The following is a 15,354-nucleotide window of genomic DNA, read 5'->3' on the forward strand; positions in this document are numbered from 1 at the left end:
GTGACTGAAAACACCACCTTGAAGGGATAATGTACTAAGCCGCTTTGCTCCTACAAGTGGGAAGAAAGAGGGCAAGAAATTCCTCCTGCCCTTTCACTATTATGGCAGCAGCCCTACAAGCTGTGTGCAGGATTCCTACTGCTGTATTTCACACCCCTTTTGCAGGAGAATGGGTTAACTCAGAAGGTGACTTAGACCATCCCAAGGCGGGTACGGCACTCCACGGTTTGTGCCTAGGTACGGCACTCCACGGTTTTTGCCTAGAACTGCTGAAAGGTTTTGTTTCACAACCTCTATTACCACCCCCTCCACACTTTTCTGAAGATTTTTGGCCTTTGGTTATGTTATAATTCAGTGGATTGCAGCTAATTAATTATAAATGATCTAGGTACTTAATTATAAATGAACTAGCACACAGATCAGATGAAGATTAACTGTGGCAAAGTCACAGCTTGGAGCTTCACGCAGGACTGCAGCCACCATCCTGGCCACCTCCAAACTGCTTTAGCTCTGGGCTGTCCCCACAGATACACCAAGTAGAACTGACTCGGTTTAGACCAGCGAGAAAGCAAATAAGAGAAAACAACATCTGTATAAAAGCTCACTAAAGAGCACATGTTGTGTGTGCTGAATTGCTAGGTATGCAAGGTGGGGTCTAGTGAGCGTTCGGCCTTAATCCAACGCCATCCCTACTGAATGAATAACTGGCTCAATGGGCAAAATTCTGGTAGGTGTGGAGCATGTTTGGAAATGCCACAAAACCATCTGGAGAAATTTGAAGGACAGTGCAGGGAGGTGAAAAGCTCAGACCCCATAAGAAAAATCATATTGCAGGGCCAGCACATCCCAAAGTGAGCTCAGAAGAAGGAGCTGCAGGAACAAATAAAATCAGAGTTGAGCATTTATCTGTGAAAGATCTTTGCTTGGAAAAAAAAAAAGCAGTGATAATTATGATACTACCATTTTTCCTGTATCCATGTAAATGGATATCCATGTAAACAGAATTCCCCCGGAGTATATTATTCAGATTAGCACTTCTCCCAGCACGGGGACACAATGTTAACTCAGCCTCTGTTCCATCTTTATAACAAATTGCTAAGCCATCAGCAGACTAAACCAGCTTTGTTTTGGAAAATGACAGTTTTTAGAGCAGTTTTCTCACATAACATCAATCCCTGTTTTTAAAATTGCTCTGTATTTAAATGCTGCTTATTATGAAGGCAATTGCACGCTTAAATATGGCTGGTGAAACAAATATTTGTTGTAATTGTGTTCAGGACACGTGAATGTACTTACTGCAGCAGAATGAAGAAAAGCGTCTTATTTCTATGAAGCCATGTATCTTCCTCCACTTGGCAGCCTTCATCATCCTTGAGAAGACATGACAGTTTCCAGAGAGTCTTCTTCTCTGGGGATAAATAATGCACAATTTCCATCAGAGCTAACCAAACACTATTAAAATTAAATGGGCTCTGTTTCTTCAGTTGCATTCCTATGATTATAACTTCGTTGGTACTTTTGTACCTGCAAATGGAGCTGTGTTTCTCCTGCTAGGGATGGCATGGCTGACGGTGAGAGCCATGTTCCCATGAAATGGGAATCTGGCATGACTGCCATCATATGCCTCTTTCCACGCACTACTCAGTGGTTCCCAAGTGCTGGTCAGAAGGGTCCTAGAGCATTTGTTCCTCACTGTGTTGGGTTGGAGACACCCACCAGTCCATGAGTCAGAGTATTCAGCACAGGAAAGACATGGATCTTTGGACACAGAGCAAGACCACAGGAGGCCACAGAGGTGATCTGCAGGCTGGAGCTCCTTCCATCTGACGACAGGCTGAGAGAATTGGGGTTGTTCAGCCTGGAGAAGAAAAGGCTGTGGGGAGACCTTAGATCAGCCTTCCAGTACTGAAAGAGGTACAGGAAAGCTGGGGAGGGGGTCTTGATTGGGGATTGCAGGGACAGGACGAGGGGGAATGGTTTTCAGCTGAAAGAAGGGAGTCAGAGATGAGATGTTAGGAAGAAATGTTTTCCTGTGAGGTTGGTGAGGCACTGGCACTGGTTGCCCAGAGAAGTCGTGGCTGCCCCATCCCTGCAGGTGTTCAAGGCTGGGTTGGATGGGGCTTTGAACAACCTGATCCAGTGGCAGGTGTTCCCGTCCATGGCAGGGGGTTGGAACTAGATGGGCTTTGAGGTCCCTTCCAACGCATACCATTCCATGAGTCTATGATTCTGCCAGGGATTTATGCTGGGTGGGGAAGAGGCATAATGGGATACTAATGTTGTGAATCTCATCCACCACTGGTCAGATGAGATGCATGGTGAAAGGAACAGTATTGAAACCAGTTTTTCATGTGGTGGGGAGGTTTAATCACTTAAAATATATTCAAGATATATCCTATATTTCCTGTGTTGTTTGTTTGCCAGCAGTTCCCAGCTGTAATGGCTCTGTAAGTAACTGCCTCTCAGGTACCCACACTGAAGAGTTTGAATTAAAGGGACCAGATAATTCATAGGCTGGGGGCAGGACATTCTGTAAAGTAATCATTTTCCCAGTTAATGTATCCTTTTAGTGGAACTCTTTATTTGAACATTTTTTACTAGGTGCCATAGCTCCAGCCCTAGGAATGAGCGCTTCGCTGCAGAACAGTATGAAAGCAGGTCTGGTACCGAGCAAACGTCCCAGGAAAGCCTGGCGAACCCAGTAAAACCCAATACATCTGTGTGGTGGAACTGGTTCCTGAACCTCCACACCAGTCTCTGAGGACAAACTTTACTAATTTGAATGTGAATTACAGTTTTTCACTAGAACACTTGTTTTGTGTGATTTTGCAGTGTAAAGTATTCCCCAAACATTGAGAATAACAAACTTAATAGATGTTAATAAATGGCATGAGCATGGGCATTATCAGTGCATGGCATTTTAAGCACACTAGGAAGTATTCCAGGTGACTGTAAACACCATTTCAAGGTCATCTGCTTTATTCTTTTACATCATGCAGTGCTTGGCTACCATTGATTAAAATACTAAATATCCTTACCCTTGTAAGCTGCTGTAAATCGGCTTATAATATTGTGTAACTAAAATATGAAATTAAAGTGATTGGAGTACACTTGTTCCTGTTACACCTTGTTATCTTCTGGTCATACTTTATTTCTATCAAGATCATTTTAAGTTCTCACTCCGCATTTACTGAGCAGCAGTTCCTCCCACCTTGGTGCCACCTGAACACTCAGTCAGCTGATGCTTTTTCCTACAGGCTATTAGTGAATATATTAAATAATGCCAGGCACCATGCAATCAAAATTACTTCAATTGTAAATATTAAATGCTTTTAATACAATATTGATAATTCAGGGCAGCAATTTTCCGGGTGTTACATCAGTTAATTGGTAATTTAGGATACTGAAAACTGCTTCCAAGTCCAGTTCATTCCCTGCCCTCATGGATGTAACCCCTGCTGAAGTGTGGCCAAAGAAGGAATTGAGTTATGAATGGTTTGGCATCACGTATGATTCATTTACATCTTTGCTTTAGGAAGCATATTCACATGTATGTGAACCCACATGATATGGCACCCACACACAAGTTTTTCCCTCCCCCTTGTGAATGGTTTCCAATTCCCTTACATTCAGAATTTCCTGACCTGAAATTCCTGTCTCCAGTTTGTCCTGTACTCTTCACATGATTGATTATACCATTTTCAGAGTGCAATTCATAAAACACAAACTGCTCAGTAAAGCAGTAAAACAATTTTTTTTCTCTGCAAATATTTGCTGCTGGAATTTAAACACAAATCCTTTGAGTTCCACTGTGCTGAAAGACTCACTATCCTGCCACATTTTTTCCTTCTATTTAAAAAAATAATGACTTGTATTTGCAGCCAGTCTTGTGTCAGGACATTCTCGCTTGCAATTAATTCCTTCCAGCCTCTGTCCACGATGCTCCTTGCCCTCATGGCTGCTGAAGATCTGAATCTCAGGCTCCACTGAGAGTTCAAGTAATTGAGAATAAGGAGGTTCTATCACTTTTGACGAGTTGGTTTATTCACTCTTGCTCAGCATTTGTTCCAGTTGGTATCTCCTGTTCTCTGATATAAATATATATATATAATTACAGATCTATCTATATACAGGCGCATATATATATATGCTGTTAATTAAATATTGCAATATAGGATGACCTTCACAACAAGCTGTTTAATTACTGGGATTCATTCCATTAGGCTGAAATGAATACAGACTATGGAAAAAGGTACATATCCACTTTGGATAGGATTATTTCAGTAGTTTCTTTAGAAGTTGGTTTGTTGTCCTTGCCAGTGCTGGTTCCAAAGTAACAGAAGGAAAGGACACACCAATAAGGCAAGAACATGAAATTTGGTCAAACTGTAAACACATCCACTGTTGGGGAACGTTGAGGCAAAGGAAAGGACTTGTGTTGCCTTTGACAGGCTGAGAGACTTGGGGTTGTGCAGCCTGGAGAAGAGAAGGCTGTGGGGAGACCTTAGAGCAGCCTTCCAGTACAGAAAGGGGCTACAGGAAAGCAGGAGAGGGGCTCTTGACCAGGGAGTGCAGGGATAAGACAAAGGGGAGCAGTTTTAAGCTGAAAGAGGGGAGATTGAGATGAGATCTTAGGGAGAAACATTTTTCTGTGAGGGTGGTGAGGCACTGGCACATGTTGTCCGGAGAAGTTGTGGCTGCCCCGTCCCTGGACGTTTTCCAGGCCAGACTCGATGGGGCTTTGAGCAACGTGATCCAGTGGGAGGTGTCCCTGCCCATGGCAGGGAGGTTGGAACTCAGTGAGCTTTGAGGTCCCTTCCAACTCAAACCACTCTCTGATTCCATGATCCCATGCTCCCTCCAGAGTTTATTCTGTCCAAAGCACAGGAGAAACAGGAACGAGGAGCCTAATGTACAAGTTCAGCTCAGAAAGTCCCATTTCTTGTCCCATTAGGGCTGATGTCTTTCCAGCCTCTGCATCTGAGAGGCAATCCATAGAGATGCACATGGATATTGAGATGCAGTGTGGATATTGAGAACAGTCACAAACACTCCCTCCATTGTACCTCCAGGCTCATTACATTTTGCGCTTAACTATTTCTGTATGGTTCGCATTGCACAATTGTAGAAATTTCTGAGTAGTCTGTTAAAGGAAGTTACAGTTGGCTTAAGAAAAAGCTACTGAAAGAGTCACCATTGTTACAAAGTGCTCTCGCTATGGCCACATGTATGTGAAACGAGGATAATGGCTTGCACGCAATACATTGAGTACTCTTGTGTCTCACACTTCTGCTATAAAAAAAGAAGCTCATGCTGGATAAATGCATCTCCTTTTTCTGGAACTGTGCTAACGTGTCCACATGGTGATGTCCCAACAAAGGAGAGAGTAGGAAAGTCACTGCTGAACAAGCTATATTACTATAGCACAAGGATGGGTTTAGACCTGCATTGTGCCTGGGCTTCAGCATCTTGTGAACACTCGACATGGAGCAATGCAGAGATGCTGTCAATTACCTGCTTAAGAACGATGGTTCTCTAGATGCTGGAATGCCCTGGATCTCTGAAAGGCTGTTGATACCAGTGATGTATGTCTAAACTTGGCTGCTATGTGTTCCCTGACACCGATTTTCAAGGCAAATCTCAGTATGCTCTCTCTTCAACACTGCTTTGAAATGAGTTTTGTGAAGGATACGGTTTCTGTAATGGTTTGCTGTCTCACCTCGTCCTGCAAAAGTAATTCTTTCTTGAGCAGCACAGACAGGCTTCGCTATCAGTGGGTTTGGAACAGCGTGGGTCATTTAATTTTCCTTTTTTTTTTTAACCTTTCTAGCAGTATAACAAGATTGAACGCCCCAACTGAGCATTTCTTTAAATACTGCTATTTTCAGGGAGCTTTTGAGCTTCACTTTTGTTTTACCTGAGTGATAAAACACTGGTATGTGTCCAAAACATAAATTTAAAAAGCTTGGCCAGTCCTTGTTCTGAATAGTGATGGTCAGAAAATTCATTTGCCAGGCATTTACAAATGCAAGATCTATGTTAAAAATAAAAGCTGCACATGATACCTTCTTGATACATCAGAAGAGTCATGTTTTGTTTAATAAGCACAGTCTCTTCCAGAGGAAAACGAATTTATCTGTAACTGTCTTCTGGCACAGACTGCAAATAAACTCTCTTGTCCCTTGTTACTGTCAGCTACCATATATCCTCTCCTTCTTTATCTGGATTTGCTTTTTCAGGCATAAGAAGCAGCACTTTAGGGACACTCAGGTTTAAAATCTCAGTTCTGATTTCTGATGGGTTGTACAAACCCGATGCTGGAGCAGCTACAAAGGAGTCAGCAGACAAACACATTCCTTGGCTGCCGGTGAGGAAATGATCAGTGATAGCTGGCACAAAAAGCCCAGCAGCATCAGTAGTGGTCTTGGAAGCTGGAGCGGCAACCCCAAGGGATGGGTGAGCCAAGTAGGAAACATTGGATTTCCCTAGGGGGTGCAAAAGTTTTGTGATGCTCTTAGTCCATGGGGCTGGCGATGTGATGTGCAGAGCACCCTTAACAGGACGGAGTATCAGCATCAGATGGTTCCTCCAGAAGGCTGCTGTCGGCAGAGTGCTCCTCTGTAGCCCTTAGCACTCTGGTGTATAGGGTGGTCGGTGCCTAGGATGGAGTCCATTCAGTGAGGAAGCAGCTTGAAGGAACACCATGTTTTGAAGTCATCTGAAAAGCCAGTGAAATGGTGGTAACCAAAACAGGAAGCACAGGCTCCTGGGTCAGCAATGCAGAAGATCCATTTCTACACCTGCAGCACGGCATCCAGAACATGAAAAAGGACTTGCAGGAGGCCAGAGGTGTCAGGAATTCAGAGTAGTTGCTTGTCCTTACAGATGATGGCAAACTTTCTTTCTGGTGTAATTGGCAAGAGGGAAGATGAAGACCACAGGTTGTGGGTGAGCACAAAACAAGCAGCTGATCCTCGGAGGGCAATAGCATCTGCAGAATAGTAGAGCTATTTGTAGTAGAGGTCTGCCCAAATGCTCCTCTCTGTGCTGGGCTCTCCTCTCTCAGCTAGTGAACCAAGAAGTTTATGGGCCTTCTGTGCACGGGCTACAGAGAATGAGAAGTCAGACATAGAGTATTTTTTAAGGGAGCATGATCCTGCAGCTGGGTGTGATCTTAGCAGCACAAGACAGTTTAATAAGGCTTTTTCTAACTTCAATATGTGCCGGAAAATACAGTTGACCTTGTAGGTGCCACTGAACAGGCTTACTCCATCTTGAAGCTAACTTTCTGGAACATTTAAATACAGAAAAGCTGAGACTGAGACAGCTTCCTTGCACAGCTGGCTATATTTAATCCAGGAAAATGTCAATGATGACACTGCGGGAGGAAATCCCATATTCCCTTAGAACTGTATGTGGCCCAAGCAGACCCATTGTTTCCTTCTGGAACACCAGATGCTGTGGAAAACATCACTTTAGAAGGTAGACCTTGTGGTCGGATAATAGTGTTTCTATAGATTCATATAGAATCTATAGTGTTTCTATAGATTCATAAGCCTGTAAAAGGATCGTTACACAAAAATCATAGAATCATAGAATCATAGAACAGTTTGGGTTGGAAGGGACCTCAAAGTCCATCCAGTTCTAACTCCCCTGCCATGGGCAGGGACACCTCCCACTAGACCAGGCTGCTCCATACCATCTTCTCGGCTTAATATAGTAGGAAAAGAAGTATTTCCAAGATTTCACCAGAGGAACAGATTGGACATGACAAAGAATGAGCATATACAGTAATTTATAGTGTGCCTGAATTAGACTTCTCCTGTCTGATCTGCAGTTAAAACTGGGTAGAGTAGGCTTAAGTTGGCTCCGTCAGCTAACGAAGAACTCATACCAGGAGAGTGGATGTTCATTTAGCCCGGCTGTGTGCCATGATCTGGGCTCTGCAGCTGTTTCCCGATACTGTGGCTGTGTTTGAAGAACAGGTTTGGTGCTCCACACTTCTGGAGGTTGCATGGCTTCACGCTTCCTACAAATGCACTAGACTTTCCAGAGGAGTGGAAACAAAAGCCCATAATATAAACAACCAAAACTCATTGGGGAGAGGGATTCTGTGTCAAAGCCCCTTAGGGCTTCCAGATGGCTGTGCAACAAGGAATTAAACATTTCCAATTGTCTGGGTGTGGAAATCATGTCAAAAAAGAAGCAAGTCGAAATGTCTGTCAGGTAAGGGAATGATTTCTGTTGGGGGAAGAAATGTAGATACAGAAAACTCATCCACCAGAATTCAGTTTGCTGGGGATCAAGTCAGCAAAGAATGTTCCCATACTATGGAAATGTGATGAGACAACTCAGAACTAAGATAAATGGTTATGATGTCAGAGAAACAATACCATCCACATCTGGAATTGCTGGAACACTCATCATGGAAAGACTAAATACAGTGTTGTAGCAAGGATGGCAAAAGAAATAAAAAGTAATTCTCCGTCATCTTGGTCTGAAGACAGCTGTCAATCTCCCACACCTTTAAGATTACCAGCACCGCAAATCTAATTTTTCTGACCAACAGATCCTATTTCTTACCATGCTCATTAAGGACTTTCATCCCTGCTTCTATGACGAAGGCAGCAAATTGTAGCACACTACTGCTGGCCATGCGTGACATTGCTTTGATGCAGGCCAACAAGGAGGCATCTGCAAGGGAAACAAGAGGTTTTACATGAGATTTTATTTTAAAATCTGCTTTTGTTGAGCAAATCTGGGGTTCACAGTCCACACCAATGAAGGGAAAAAATATCTTTTGTAAGGCTTTCAAAATACTCTGTCTATATGATAGCATGGCAGCTATTACTTAACAAAGCAGATCTCCAAGTCAGTTCAACAAGCCACAGAAATTCCCTTTGAGCATAGTAGAGATCAGCATATGAATTCATGTGTTGACCATAGTGTTCCAGATTTCTGGAAGGTAACATACTTCCGTGGCCTGGGAAAAATAGCTTCTCCTGAAATAAGGACATTGCCTACCCAAAGCAAGGAGCAGAAGTGCAGGGGGCGGACCTGCCCTGGGAAAGAAATTTGGGTTATGGCACTTATTTTACAATACATCAAAGTGACCCCGGTTCTCACTGTGCTCAAATTTCCTTTGAATATGCTTAAAAATGCAGCCTGATGTACAGCTTTATACACAGACACAGCTCTTTATGAAAGGCTTGAGCAGTTTCTTTCCTACAGAAGAAGGGTGAAAGCTGGAAAAGACGCAGCTGGGGGCAGTGGGATGGGAGAATCTCAGCGACCTTACTATCTTTAGCTGCTTAAAGCAGCCTGATCTTACAGCTCCAAGGCTACACAGAGGCTCATAATGGCTGTATGGCTTCACGTGGTCTTATTACACAAAGATAAATTGCTTTGCTCATTCTAAGCTGCCTGTTCTACAAAGCCTGTACATTAATAATGAAAGAAAGAGAATCAGTAGAATTGTATTTCTGCAAGAGAAATTGATCTGTTAACATTTAAATTCTTTGCCACAGGCTTTAGTAAATCTTTAGTTGAAAGTAAGATTAACTTCCTCCCTATGGTTCCAACATCTTGGCTTGCACTGTTTTTAAAGATGCATGAACGAAAGATATCCCTGCCACTCAGCTTTTTGATCAGATCACGTTCATTTGCCCAGATGCTATCGTGGCCATACATTTCAAAGCTAAAGATAGACTTGACTTTCTTCCCCCTTATCTCTTAATTCTCTCAAATAGACCATGAGGTAGTGCTACCCTGCACCCTTTCATGCCTAGCTCATTGCATGCTAAGTACACACACTGATGTGGAGAGCAGGAGTCCTATGCTTCAAGGTCTTTAAAAAAGGAGTTCCAATTTCCTATCTTTTATTTAAACAGTAGATGAGAGCAAGGTGACTGCACTCCTTTACTGCAGGACATACACATGCAACTCTGGAGCCTAAAAACCCGATTCTGTTTTTTCACTTCAAATGATTCTATCACAAAATCTTTACATTTTACGAGGCTACTTCATAACATGCAAAGCCTTTGAACTATTTGATAGTGCTTTCACTTGCAGTTCCGTGAATGTTGAGTATTTGGTTAAGGAAACTGACACCAGATTCATGTCATCATACAGAAGAGCAAAGAACCATCGTCAGCTCTTGGCTATGTGACTACAATATCAACTCCTACAAAAGGTCTTTGGCTGAGGGCAGACCTCATCGCTCTGCAGCTCGTGGAAAGGAGGTTGTAGTGAGATGGGCTCTGGTCTCTTCTCCCAAGCAACAAGCAATAAGATGAGAGGAGATGGCCCCAGGTTGCACCAGGGGAGGTTTAGGTTGAATATTAGGAATTAGTACTGCAATGAAAGGGTTGTCAAGCACTGGAAGAAGCTGCCCATGGCAGTGATGGAATCCCCATCCCTGGGGGGATTTAAAAGCCATGTGGATGTGGTGTTTAGAAACATGGTTTAGCGGTGGAGTTGGCAGTGTTGGGTTAAGGGTTGGAGCTGATGATCCTAAAGGACTTTACCAACATAAATGATTTTGCGATTGCGTGAATGTTATAACAGGAATTACTTTTTTAAAGAATAAATCATAGGAGAATATTACTGTTTTGATGTTTACAGTAAAATCCAATAGCACAACATCAAAACCAGTAAGATCAAGCAAGACACATGAATTCATCAGGAGTTCAGTCTTGGTTGAAGATACCCTTTAACTCCAGATCTTCATAGATTCATAAAGGTTGGAAAAGAATGCCAGTTCTTCTAGCACGGACAATTCACAAAACACCTTGGCAGCCTCGGGCAGCCGGTATTCCAGAGCACCGACACAATGCACCTATCTAGAAGGTGCTGTTATTAAGACAGGGAATTCAAGACTGTAAATCTGTTCCTCTGTTCTATTTTCCCTTTATGTGCAAGAAGGTAAAAAATGGTTCTGGTCAAAGGCTCAGCATAAACACTGCTAGATGAAGTGGGAGTTTTGAGCTGATTGGAAGAATCACACTCTGAACTTGCTTCTGGGTGGTGCAAATGGTATCATGATAGCAGTGTAAGTGCAATGCACTTCCTGACTGCTTTGATTGTTGTCTAAATTGTTTTATTCAGGAAAGTCAACAAGGAAAGGAGTGTGCTGGGAGTGTTTTGCTGATTGTTTCATGTGTGTGCACTCCTTCTGGTGATACTGGTTGTGCAAAAGTACCTCCTCTTTAATTAATTCTAGTACTGCTATCATTGCTCATGGTCTGGCTGCAGTGACTAGGCTGGGCAGGACATCCAAAATAGCAAACCCTTTCATTGCAGCATGGGTTGCCTCTTCCTTTCCTAGACTTTGAATTAATCCACTGTTGATACAAGGGCAACTCTGTTCCTTTAACTTCATAGGAGCTTTATGAAGGCACATTAACTCCTTAAAAAGCATTTGATGTAGTTATGATAAATCCTGTGGGGAGACCAAGAAGAAATTCTGGGGAGACCTTAGAGCAGCCTTCCAGTTCTGAAAGGGGCTACAGGAAAGCTGGGGAGGGGCTCTTGATCAGGGAGTGCAGGTATAGGGCAAAGGGGAGCAGCTTTAAGCTGAAAGAGGGGAGATTGAGATGAGGTCTTAGGAAGAAATGTTTTCTCGTGAGGATGGTGATACCCTGGTCCAGGTTGCCCAGGGAAGTTGTGGCTGCTCCATCCCTGGATGTGTTCAAGGCCAGGTTGGATGGGGCTTTGAGCAACCTGATCCAGTGGGAGATGGCCCTGCCCATGGCAGAGGTGTTTGGAACTGAATGGGTTTTGAGGTCCTTTCCAACCCAAACCTTTCCATGATTCTATGAAATTATTAATCTGAAAATCAGATACTGAATATGAACAAATACTGACATTGAACTGAGCACCGAATAAAGCCATTCTCCGGGTTTGGGGAGACACATAGAGGGAATGAGTTTGTGGGAGAGGGCTGCTATGGGAGCAAGGATAGACACAAAGGACCTGCACTGAGCACAGTGCATCCTGCTCTGGCCTTACTTCACTTCTGTGATAGGGCTTTGCTGTTTGAATTGTCTCTTCCCCCACTCATGCTCATATACCAAGGAACAATAAACCAAAGAAATCATAAAACCTAGTTTCTATACCATGGGATGCTCCATGTTCTCAGGATATGTTGGATTCAGACAAAGAGTTAGCAAAACTTGAAAAGCATTTCTTTTGGAATACACGCGAATCTCAGGCAACTCATGTTTTGTGTATGGTAGGAACCACCTCAAAATAATGTCTAAGCAACTCAGAAAGGAACAGCCTTGGACACACCTGTAAGGAAGATAAGAACCCTTCCCTTTTAAGTGAGAAACAGGCTGTCTTCTTTACTGCATCTTACAGAAAGTCTGTTACAAAGCAAGATCATGAACCTGCACTGCAAACCTGTTTATTCTCAGAAGAGTTCAGTAAATGCCAAATTCATAAGAAAACCTGAAAAACCAAAGGAGCTCAGTTCTGTTACTGTCCCTGGTGGGACCTGGGTCTGTGTATATCTGTTTGATATACCGAAGTACTTCCACATCTCCCATTTTCTTCTCTTCCTCCCTCTTTCTGGCCCCCAGCCTACCTACTTTTTTGCTGCCATTATTCCCCCTCAGCTCGCTGTGTAGGCAGCAAGAATTACAGAAAAAACGCTGTATTTGCCTCCTCTTGCTACCCCTCACACAGGTGCAGGGCCATACCTTTCCTGCTCTGCCCTGGCTATCACCCTGCAATGTACCTGCCCAGGAGAAAGCAGCGGGAGATGGATGCCCTGGCTGGATCTCGGCCAGGGTGCAAGAAACATGCTGGGTTCTTCTTGATGGCAGGAGCAGCATAAGCTGTCCCACAGGTAAGCTCTGTCTGAATGAGATTCAAGAAGTGCTTGAAAAGCTGTCGGCCTGCCATTGAGACAGCCTGATTCGTCTGTCTGTAATCCTGCTCCAACAGACAAGGAGAATCAGCCTGGAAGCAGAAACCACAGTCCTGGAGCAATAGCAAGCACTTATTAGGAGCTCACTGAGAATGAATCTGGCAGGGCCAGAGAGAGTGATTGGTAAAAACTGGATGGGGCTTTGAGCAACCAGATCCAGTGGAAGGTATCCCTGCCCATGGCAGGGGAGTTGGAACTGGATAGGCTTTAATGTCCCTTCCAACTTAAACCATTCTGTTATTCTGTGATTCTATGAAAGTCTAGATTTTTTGACATTGATGCAAACTCAAGCCTGTGCCTGTGCTTTGTGTGTCAGACAGTTCACACAAGTTTGGGATGGATATACCTTGCCTTTGCAGCTACGAGAATTAGCATAATTCAGCTCATTCAGCTATTTATTTTGGTAATTATGCCTCTTATGTTTATAATATGTTTTCATTATAGCCATTGTGACACCCTGGATGGCAAAGCTCTGCAAAGTGGCTGGAACAGTGAAATCAGACCGAGAAAATCTCAAGACTGATAGTTTCACCTCTTCTGCAAGGCACTGCAGATGCCTATTGCCTCATAGACTCATGGCTGCTTTTCGTCACAGATGGGCAACTTTATATTGTAAAAATATAAAGTTTCTGAAATATATTAATTCCACTTTTTTTCAGCGCTCAAAAATTCTGAAGAGTGCTTCAAAATGCCCTGCATTTTGCCTATAGTAGTTTGGAGTCCTGGCTATAGAATACTGGTGCTCTCAATATGAAAGAAGGAGCCAGCACCCCTGCACAAAGAAGCGCTGCAGCTCTTTGCTTGTCATTAGTACATGTCAACACTTCATTAAACTGTCTAGAGACTGCAAGCATAAGACAAATGGACTTGACTCTGAAAAAGACGCAGAAGCAAAAATGATGTTTGTTGATTAATGGATGTACATTCAAGTGAGAAGGCTAAGAGTTTGAATGGCCCCCATAAAGGATGAGAGACAGTGGTTCCTGGCACAGGCCATGAGACAGCCACCTCGAGATACCTTGGGAAAATAAAAGTTATCCCGTGGTCTCTTAGCTGCAGATTCCTGTCTCTAAGGTCAGGGCTGAGGCACAATGGATACAGGAGTACATCAGGCATTAGAATTGGTGTTTCATCTCTTCTTCATCCCCTTCAATATCCAGCGACACTTCTCCTGCTGAAGGCCACTCTGTATCCCAGAGTTAGTGGATTTAAATGTAAAGGCTTGAAGCCACTGGAATGCAATGGTACATTCTGTACAGGCAGGGACTGAGCTGTTCTAAGAAACCAAGCTGACCTCCAAGGTGAGAAGAGAACAAAGGAAAGAGGAAAAAAGCAGCAAAACAGGCACTTTTATGAGCAACATTTAAAAAATATAAAGCTAAAATAATGTCTTGTAAAAAAGGTTTATTATGCACATTAAGTATGCTTTTATCTAACTTTAAGAAGCAGAGGCAAGTCATATAGCAGGACTGTGCTCATTTTTAGTCTATGGGACAAAGAAAATCATAGAATCATAGAACAGTTAGGGTTGGAAGGAACCTTAAAGATCATCTAGTTCCAACCCCCCTGCCATGGGCAGGGACATCTCACTAAATCAGGCTCCCCAGCGCTCCATCCAACCTGACCTTGAACACCTCCAGGGATGGGGCATCCACAACCTCCCTGGGCAACCTGTGCCAGTGTCTCACCACTCTCATAGTCAAGAAATTCTTCCTAATGCCCAGTCGAAATCTGCCTCCTCCAGTTTATACCTGTTCCCCCTGGTCCTATCCTCACAAGCCTTTATGAATAGTCCCTCTCCAGCTTTCCTGTAGGCCCCCTTCAGGTACTGGAAGGTTGCTATAAGACCCCCCTCTGAGCCTTCTCCTCTCCAGGCTGAACAAGCCCAACTCTCTCAGCCTGTCCTCGTAGGAAAGGTGCTCCAGGCCTCCGATCATCTTTGTAGCCTCCTCTGGACCTGTTCTAACAGCTCCATATCCTTCTTATGTTGAGGATTCCAGAACTGGACACACTATTCCAGATGTGGTCTCACAAGAGAGGAATAGAGGGGCAGAATCACTTTCCCTCGACCTGCTGGCCATGCTTCTTCTGATGCAGCCCAGGATACAGTTGGCCTTCTGGGCTGCGAGCGCACACTGCCAGCTCATGTCAAGCTTCTCATCAACCAGCACCCCCAAGTCCTTCTCTGCAGGGCTGCTCTCAAGCACATCATCCCCCCACTGTGTACTGAAAACAGGGATTGCCCCAACCCAGGTGCAAGACCTTACCCTTGGCCTTGTTGAAGCTCATGAGGTTCTCAGAGGCCCACTTCTCCAGTCTGTCCAGGTCCCTCTGGATGACATCCTGTCCTTCCGGTGTGGCAACTATACCACTCAGCTTGGTGTCATCTGCAAACTTGCTGAGGGTGCACTCAATCTCGCTGT

The 15,354-nt window shown here is 43.8% G+C and overlaps 1 long non-coding RNA gene across 2 annotated transcripts in view; it reads right to left on the bottom strand.

Moving 5' to 3' along the window:
* Positions 1-15,354, bottom strand: part of LOC128851862 (uncharacterized) — a 78,398-nt gene that overhangs the window by 51,161 nt on the left and 11,883 nt on the right. For both annotated transcript variants that reach the window (XR_008449394.1, XR_008449393.1), the window contains exon 2: positions 8,584-8,694. This is a non-coding gene — a long non-coding RNA (uncharacterized LOC128851862). The remainder of the gene's footprint in view (positions 1-8,583; positions 8,695-15,354) is intronic.

This window comes from Cuculus canorus, chromosome 3 (genome assembly GCF_017976375.1).
Source record: "Cuculus canorus isolate bCucCan1 chromosome 3, bCucCan1.pri, whole genome shotgun sequence".
NCBI classification, from domain to species: domain Eukaryota; kingdom Metazoa; phylum Chordata; class Aves; order Cuculiformes; family Cuculidae; genus Cuculus; species Cuculus canorus.